Source organism: Artibeus jamaicensis, unplaced genomic scaffold, assembly GCF_021234435.1.
Source record: "Artibeus jamaicensis isolate MK-2021 breed Jamaican fruit bat unplaced genomic scaffold, CSHL_Jam_final contig_415, whole genome shotgun sequence".
NCBI lineage: Eukaryota > Metazoa > Chordata > Mammalia > Chiroptera > Phyllostomidae > Artibeus > Artibeus jamaicensis.
The window spans coordinates 10,745,832-10,755,541 of NW_026521823.1; the positions used below are offsets into that span (position 1 = coordinate 10,745,832).

Here is a 9,710-nt window from a genome sequence, read left to right on the forward strand (position 1 = left end):
CAACCATAAACAACTTTATTTTGGTAAGCAAAAAAGTAAATTATAAAATAGGTGCTATTTATCTCTAAATTAATTGATTCCTCATCAGCTCACTAGCAATCTTTTGGGAATTGAAGTTATATTATAAAAAAAGAAAAATAAAAACAGGAAACAAACAATAGACATATAGAAAATCTCTAATGTTTTGGGTGAATAAATATTAAAAAGAAATATATTTTCAGGCAAGGTATGTAAAGCTTTGTCAAAATACTTTGAAATTTAAAATCTCTAAGGGTTTGTGCTCGCTTCAATAGCACATATACTAAAATGGGAACGATAACAGAGAAGATTAGCATGGCCCTTGCACAAATTCATGCAGTGTTCTATATTAAAAAAAAAAAGAAAAAAGAAAATCTCTAGGGTTTTCTGATTTAGAGCACATTTTTCTTGGATCACTTTGCCTGAAAACAAACAAAGCAACATTTGGTGGATACAATGAACTACTCAAACATTGGTCTCCAACTTTCCTTTCTGATTCTATATTGGGGCATTTTTTTTCTTTTAACATAATTGTGGATCTAGATTCATTTAAATATTTCTTCTGCCTTCTAAATGCGGCTTCTGCCTTGCTTTGTGAGTTCTATCAACATAAAAAACGTACACACTGGTAATAATTTTTGAGTTTTTTTTTCTTTTAAGCCAAATTGATGACAATTGTCTGGAAGCAAACATGTCAGTGAACTGAGAAAATGCTCCAGAGAATGGTGGTTTTGTATCTCAAAGGAGGCATAAGGGAGGTTACATGAAATCCATTGGTGATATATAAGGGAGGCAGAAGAAAGCAAAGCAGGGAAGTCTCCGAGATTGAAAACAGAATAAATGAAGAGACAAATACTTGTTTTACATTGGTGAGTATGGGACAGTTAACAATGAACTTAAAGAGACGGTGTTGGGGGTGGGACTTGGGGGAGAAGATAACTAGGAGAGTTCTCTGGTCAAGCTCTAGTGGGATATCGTGCCCTGAGGGATTTGGGAAAAGGGTTTACTCGGACATTTCAAAGATATGTTATCTTAGATGCAAAAAGGCAACAATCCGGCTCAGTTAAAGATGGACCTTTGTCAAGGAAGATAGTGGACTAGGACTTGACTACTCTCTATGACTCACTTCTACTTAAGAAGTTTTAATTTCAGAGCATCCTATGTGGTTTCTTTCAGTCTGAGTTTCTGAAGCTGTTGTGCGGACCAGTCCTGAGCTTGACAGGTTTAGTACGTCGCACCTTTTTTGTCCACAGTCAGTTCTGGTTGGGATCGCCATCTCCATCAGCACATCCATGTTTTCTACTTCAGAAAATGTGGAAGGTCAGAAATTTGAATGGAGACTGCCTTGCATTCTTCACCTACTCACAGCTCTTGGAGGTATTTAGGGTATGAGGAGGTGCATTCCACTGAGAAAAGCCTTTTTGGGGTCTTAATGTTAAAGAAAAAGAGCAAATTGTATATATATGAGAAGGGACCCCACAAAAACTGGAATTATCTTTTGGAGGGCAGGCCCCTTACAGTACAGGCTCCCCCTGCTAGTTGAGTGTTCTAGAACAACAGTTGGTGGTGTTGTGAGAGCTCGTGTTTCAGATTCAGTGAATTTTTTTTAAGATTCTTTCAGTGTGCTTGCCCATTTCATGATGGGTGATTTACGAGTGTACATATTCATACCACACTGAGTGTTCAGCAGTTTTTGACCAAAAATGGCATGACCCCCCATGCCCTACCCTCCCTATTCACCCTATCTCACCCCAAGTACCCTTTCTTTTTGTTTCCATGGTTAAAAAATTTCTCAAAGGGAAATGTTATGCCATTGTGGAAAAAGTGGAATGAAAGATGGCAGAAGCACTAAAAGACATCAAAATCAGTGAGTTGGAAACTGTTTTCAGTAAGGAAAAAAAAGGTTTTGATAGGTATGCTGTATCAAATACAGAGTACTTGGAAGGTGACTAAAGTTTAAACATGTAAGAATAAATACACATTGTTTTATAAACAAATTCTGCTGTTGTTTTGTTTTGTTTCCCCAGATATACACGAGTGAGTAAGTATGCTTACAGGTTCCCAGAAAGATACTTTGTCTCAGTCCTTGAGAAAAAAGACAGTGCTGGTTTTCCTGAGAGTCAGGTGGGATGCAGTCTCCAGGGTGACAATGACAATGACTTCTATAAAGGACACAATAGTCTCACTTTGGACTATGCCTCAGGCATTCACTGTCTGCTTACTTAAGAAGAAGCTGTTGAGTGGGAAGGTTCTATGAATGCTACTTTACATTTAAAAACCTTTCAATTTCATACCATTGCCCTCAGGAAAAATCCAAACTAGACCTGACCTCCTGGTACCAGTTACTCTTTGCTCACATTCCTTTTCTTTCCCTCCCTGCTTATGCCACAGAACACCTGGCAATTCTCGAAAGAATACTTGCTTTGTGAATATCAGGGTTTCAGCCTCTGTATTCATATCATGATGCGGTGTAATAATTCCTTGTCTTTCCTTCCATAGTTTATAAGCTCTTTGAGAAAAGGAGACTGCTTTGTTTTTGCTTGTATATTTTTAGTTCATGCTACATAGTAGTGGTAAAGAATATTAGATGATTCAATGAATTAATTCTTAAATGAATAAAAATTTTAAATTAGAAAGTGTGTTTCTAGAATTGTACTGTATTGTAAGAGTTGTGATAACTGACCTGATTACAACAGGAATGCTGAGGAATCCATTACAATAAACTGACTCTCCGCTACTCCTGGATCTAATTACCTTTAAAGGACCAAAGCAAGTATTTGACATTGGGGTCCTATTGAGAACTAATTCCATTCTTAATTAATTGAAAGCAGAAGCAAATATCAGTTTTACAAACTGACCCAATTGTGAATTAACAATTGTTAAATATTTGAATAAAATAAACATTTATTAGATTATGTGAGTAAATATTTATGTTTTTATCCCCCAGTTCCAATGTTTTATATGTTTGTGGGATATAATCACTAGAAAGCTCTGATATGAAAACTTTAATACTATAAAAGAATCTTGAGGTAGTCTATGTAAAAAGTGTACAAATTTCTGCCTCACATGAGAGAGGCTATAATAACTGTAAAAAAACCTAACAATTAGTAAAAACTTTAAAATGTTTGTTCAATGTTAAAAATATTTAAAAATTGGAAGTTAGATCAATCTGGGTTAAAATCTACATCTTTTTAACTTAAAATGTAACAACTCAAATTTAATTGTCATCTTTTATAAAAGAAAATAATAAATACCTCAAAATAGTGTAGATGCCAAGGAGTTGCAAATATGCAATATAATGTATAGTAAAAAACATTTGTAAACATCCCACTGCACAATAATATACTCTGGTTATCAAAGTGCGATCCCAGTTCAACAACATCATAATCTCCTGGAAATGAAAACCAAGGAGCCACTGTGCACTTCCTGAGCTAGGAACTGAGAGGGGGACTAGGTGATCAGAGTTTCAACCAGCCCTTAAGGTGATCTGAGGCCCACTAAACTGAAAATTACTGGTTTAATTTAACTTAAATAAAGTTTTTATGTTGGTAAATTGAACATTGTGAAGACTAGGAAGGAGCAATTTATGATATCCTATTACATATACATGTAAATGAGGCATTGAACAACACAATTATATAAATTTGTGTGGACACAGTAAAGATTACTATACATTCATGAAAATAGGCATGGTGTTTAATTAGAGGTGTGGTAGAAGAATGATCATATAGTGGTTGTTTAATGTGGTACAGCCAGGGCCCCCCAAACAAAAAACCTGTAATGGGATCCAGAATGTGGGGTGTCCACCCTCACAAGTCTGGCTTAAGGATGGGACCCAAGGAGCAGGGCCATTGAGAGTTATTTTGTATATCAATAACAGCAGCATAGCTTTATAACTAATATGCAAAAACAGTTATTTTGTATATTGACAAGTCTATCTAGGGAGATAGGAGTGACTTTGACCTGTGATGTAACTAGGAGGCAGCTCCCCCTGGTTACAGCGTCTGCATGAGAGCTTGGAGATGGTTTGACCCATGACACTGGGCCACCTGCCCAGACTTAGTATGGTAGCCAATGAAAGCTGAAAATATGGGAGTGCTGGCAGGTGTACCCAATTGTGGAGTTGGAAGAAGAGCTGATTGTGGAGGAGGAGTCAGAAATGGGGTTACAGAGGAAGATTCACACTGGGACTTAAACCCAGGTTTAGCAGCCATGCTGGATCTTAACCATGAGGTTTAGGGAGTGAAGAGGAGGCTCTGTTGACCATGAGACTTAGGAAGCAGGAAAACAAGATGTAGCAGCTTTGCAAAACTCTCTCTTAGCTGTTTGAAAGAATATAGGAGAAACCATGCAGGACTAGGAATGGAGACTTTAAGGAGGGACAATGTGAAACCATGTGGGAAGGAAAGGGGTGAAAGGACTCTTTCTTCCTGGTGGGCTATCTTCCTGAGATATGGTACCAATGATTGTCTTGACTGATCTGACTGGGAAGTTGGGGGGGGGGGAGGACTGTGTGTGTGTGTGGGGGGGTGTTTTTAGGGACTTTGAGATTTTTAATGGTGACATTCCACCATTACCCTGACCCTGTATAACTTTTGAATAAATAGTTCCTTTCCTTTTCACCAAACTTTGGCATTGAGAGACATAATCCCTAATACCTGGGAGTGGTATTAGGACAGAGGGACTCTGGGGAAGGGTTGCTTCTGAAATTGTTTAGTAGCCAAGATGGACCAGGAACCAAAAAGTTCCAAGGAAGGGCTATTATTTGAGGCAGGACAATGTGATCTGAAGGGCTGAGTCTTAGCAGATTACAGCAGCAGAAGGTTTTTTAAGAGTGTCTAGTAGACCTTTGAGGTGGGTAGATCACCCTTCTGATTTGCCCCCAGTGTCCTGTGTACAGGTGTTTGCAAGACAATGTCCTCTGATCAGGGAGGCTGATTTGGGAACAGAAAGTCTGGGAGATTTATGGGCCTTGTTTCTGGAAAAAGCTCAAGGGAGAGAGGAGGGGCAGTGAGAATTGAACTGGTTTCCAGCAGGATGCAGGTGGCTATGCCTCAGTTGCTTCCAGTAATGGGGTATCTTGGGGTCAGGTATTTAGCTGGTGGTGCAGGCCTTCTTTGTTGCAGCATAGGCATTGGCTCAGGTCCTCCATGCCCCAGTACATTCCGACAGAAATAATGAAGCATAATGTGCCAAAAATGTCCTTTAATTCCTTCCATCTTTAATATTAAATGGCTACACAAAAATTCACCAATTTTTATGTTTTATTATTGTTTGTTACAGTTGTCCCATTTTTCCCCTTTTGTCCTCCTCTACCCAGACCACCCCTTCTAGTCCATAGTTAATCCCCTCTCCATTGTCCATGCCTATGAGTCATTCATAGATGTACTAAGTTTCTTTTTAATTGCACACTCATATGACAACTGTCACAATACAATCTAACAAAGTTTTTTGAATGATGTTAAAGACAACTAAGCATTACTAAAGCCATCTTACAGGGAAAAAAATCCCTTTCCAATCAAATATAATTAACAAATTTCTCTAACTAGGAAAAAAGGAAAACACTAAAAATTTTGTTTTTTATTATATTTTTGTGTTAATTTATTTTATCTATCAATAAGTTGTTTGTTCATAAAATTATGTTCATAATTATTAAATTAGAGAATATAAGAAAATGTTGCTAAAGTATTATTTTGATGAGAGAACTCGAGAGTTAAAAAATTTTAGTTTTAGTATAGTTAATAAGTTTAGTAATTGATACATGTAAAAAGCTATTGTTTCAGGAACTGAAACCATCCAGGACACAGATAAAGAATCATCAGCTGAAAAGAATGTTGCAGCTTTTTTTAAAAGATTTTACTTATTTATTTTTAGAGAGAGGGGAAGTGAGAGAGAGAGAGACACACACACACCAATGTGTGGTTGCCTTTTGTGTGCCCAAGCTGGGAACCTGGCCCACAACCCAAGCATGTGCCTTGATTGGGAACCAAACCGGTGACCTTTCAGTTCCCAGGCTGGCACTCAATCCACTGAGCCATACCAGCCAGCGTGAGAATGCTGCAGCTTTTATCTGATTGGCATTTTCCCTGAATTCCAAACCCCTTACCTACACTTTTCTTTTTATAAAAATGGTAGATTTGAAATGGAATGTAAGGTGAACTCTTAAGAGTATACAACCTTCTGTCTTCTCAGATCGCTAGCCATCCGAATAAAGTGCCCATAAAGATTCAATCCCTGTCTCTGTTTATTAGTTCTGATAGTTGTCAGGCAGCACAAACGCTGACTTTTCACTTTTCCAGTTTCAATTTCAACACAATAAATATTCAAACATTTAAACAGCTTTTCTATAACAACTCCTGACAAAGTCTTAGTAACAAAATAAGTAATAAAAATATACAAATAAGTAATGTGGCATAATAGCAGTACCTTTAGCTTGCTTATAATTTAGTAGGGAAATAAGAAATCTATGCGCACAGTTTAAAAAATCCAATTTTTTCCATTTTTTAAGGAGGATAAAATAAACTATAGAGGGGTTAGAATCAAGAAAGATTGTTTCTACTGTTTTTTTCCAGAGAATTCTCTATAAAATCTGATCTCTAAGACTGAGAAGTAATCAGATAACTGCAAAAAGTTTATATAATTCTACTTCTGATTTGTGATTGAACTAAATTATAAAACATATTTTAACAATCAAAGAGATTAGTTGTTAAATGTAGTGCAATGAAAGAGAACTTGACACTGATGTGCTTAAAAAATTGGTATTGTACCTTTCCCAGCACTAATCTCATGACTACCTATGAATGACCCAAGAGGATACTTAAGATAAAAATGAATGTATTCATTAACAATAAGATGATTTCTACTCCGAATTGAAAACTTGGATCATTACCTTAAGATTATAGTTTGTGTCTGGTATAAATAGAATGTGATGGGCCTCTTTCATCCTTTGGATTCAGAAGCAACATTTGGTAACTGTGGTAGCAGCACAGAGACCTTCTTCTACAGCAGCTCAGATTTACAAAGAATTTAAAAAATCACTAGCAGATAAAGCTATTCATTTGTAAATAGGACATTTTCATCTACTGAATAACTGAATGCAAGATCATTTATCATTGTCAGTCTGACATCTTTTGAACAATGAAAATGTATGTGATTATTGAATAATTTGGAATAATTTAAAAGTACAACCCCACAAACTGCTTAAGAACACTATTGTATTTATGTTAATAATGCAATGCACTATTTGGATTTCTAACTGACTTTTAGCATGTTTTTTACTACTATTTTCCCACTTTTTAAAATAAGGTAAAAACAACTGCAAATTTAACTATGAGAGAATCTTTGTTTCTTATAGAAACTTATACCTACACAATAATTTTGAGATTTTTCTAAGTTCCCTGAGAGCAATTATTGTTTCACCAAAATTCCATTCATTGTTCATAATAAAAAATAGTTTTCTCTGGAGCTAGAGTGAACATGTCCTGTTATAACAAATATGTTCTTCTTTGAGTGAATTTTTAGTCATTTCACTCAGTTGTAACCTTTCATCCACCAAATCATAATTGAGCTTTTTACCTTTTGACTTGATAAATGATGATGATGGCCTTACCATTCCCCTCAACTTGGCTAAATGTTACTTCCTGACTATTGGTCCCTGAGTTTCCTTTTCTTTTTTTAAAAATATATTTTATTGATTATGCTATTATAGTTGTCCCATTTTTCTCCATTTATTAACCTCCACCCTGTCCCCCCCCCACCATCATTGTCCCACCTTAGTTCCACGAGTTTCCTTTTCTCAGAGCATTTACTTTGGAAAACTTGCATTTGTGAATTCTTTCTCTCCCCCTCACCCCACCCTCTTGCCATGTGTGCAGTCCAGGAATGTCTTTTTAAGGCACCTTGGCGCTATCCCTTGGAAAATATGATACAGCTCCCCCTACTTAGCCCCCCCCACCATTGGTAAGGCTATAAGTTTAATTGAGTGCCACTTAACGAATACAGATGGCCTCCTCACATTGACCAACTTTTTCCTGAACATCTAATAACATCTAATACTTTTTCACTAGCTCACTTCAGTGCTTAAGAACTTTCCTTTTTTTTTTTTTGGCAGAGTTGAGATTAGACTTTCTCGCCTCTTTAACTTTTCTGATTCAGTTTTTCACTGACATAGCTACCAAAACACTGGTAACCTGAAGTTATATTCTATAAAGAATTAAAATTTCTATTTCATTCTGCCTTGTTTAATGTGTTAAGAAATACATTTGAGGATCATGACATAAAAAGATTATTACTAAAATGAAAAAAACACATTAATTTGCAAGTAAATTTAAAACATATTTCTTGGAATAAAACACTAACATTTGAATTTTTATATGCTCACAAATCTGCTCTTCCCCCAATTGAAACTCCACTCTATTAATGACTCTAGTCTTCCTGAGTACTGTCTTGAAACTTTAATCATATTATATTCATCATTTATTACACATCTTATATGTTCCAGACAACTTAGCTATATCATACACTATTTCATCCTATTTTAACTAAAGAGCTATAAAAACATATTTTCCTCTCATTAACCACTTAAAGATAGAATAACCACAAGATTTATTTTTTATTCACAGTAGCATCTATTATTGCACCTTGGATACTAGGTATTCAATACTTTCAGATTAAGACATAGAGTTCATTTTACTAACATGCTATTCAAAGTCAAAATCTTTTAGGAATAAGATATTTACATGATTTAATTTGCTGCTTTTATACTTAATATGTATAATTTAATAAGAGTTATCTTTGTATTTATTCTTATATATTAGATACTTATTCAAAAATAAAAATAAATCTCATGTATCTTTGAATACACATTCAGTTTTATGAAAATATAGTGAAGGTTTTAAATCCTAGCAAGTAAATTACCTAATAAAAAATGTTTTAATGCATTATTAAGGTAGTCACATTTTTAAGATGAGAATGATCATAATAAAAAATAATATTTAGATAATCCCTTTAAAACATGAAAGGTTAAATTTAGGCATGTAAGTCTAAAATATAGAAATTAATCCCAAGAACCATCTATATGGTAAGAAATACCTAAACTTGGATAGACACAGTAAGAATAAAATTGATGGATATATAAGAAACATTTTCTTAACAGTAATCACTCATGTACATTGGGTGTGAAAAGGGGAGAGTGAAATACAACTCTAAGATTTCCAGTTTGTGTGACTGGGGCTAAGAGAACACTGTGAACAGAAACAGCCAAGTGAGGAAAGGGACTATGTGGACATGAAGATGAGAAAATGGTTTCAGACAAGTTAACAGGATGTCGAGATCAGAACATGTTGGGGTGAATTAGACAAGAAACACCAGACTTCATAACTAGTCATAGAGGAGAAAAACTTGAAGAATTGAGCAATGACACTTAGTAGAACCTGAGTGGGGTGAGAATAAATAGGGAAAAGCATGCATTCATCTATATTGTTATCCATTATTCACCCTCTTCATGCTGAATTTTACTGTACTCACAATATTCTGCACTTTGCATTTTTATTTAAATACATGTCATGGAGCATTTGACATGGTTGTGTTTAGTGTCCTTGGTCACTCCAGATACATAAGCGTTCAGCATGGCTAGACTATTTATTCAAATCTCCCCTTTTTAAAAAGATTTTATTTATTTATTTTTAGACAGA

The 9,710-nt window shown here is 35.4% G+C and overlaps 1 pseudogene; it reads left to right on the plus strand.

The window, feature by feature from the left end:
- Positions 1–277: 277 nt before the first annotated feature.
- Positions 278–372, plus strand: LOC119057821 (uncharacterized; annotated as a pseudogene).
- The last annotated feature ends 9,338 nt before the right edge of the window (positions 373–9,710 follow it).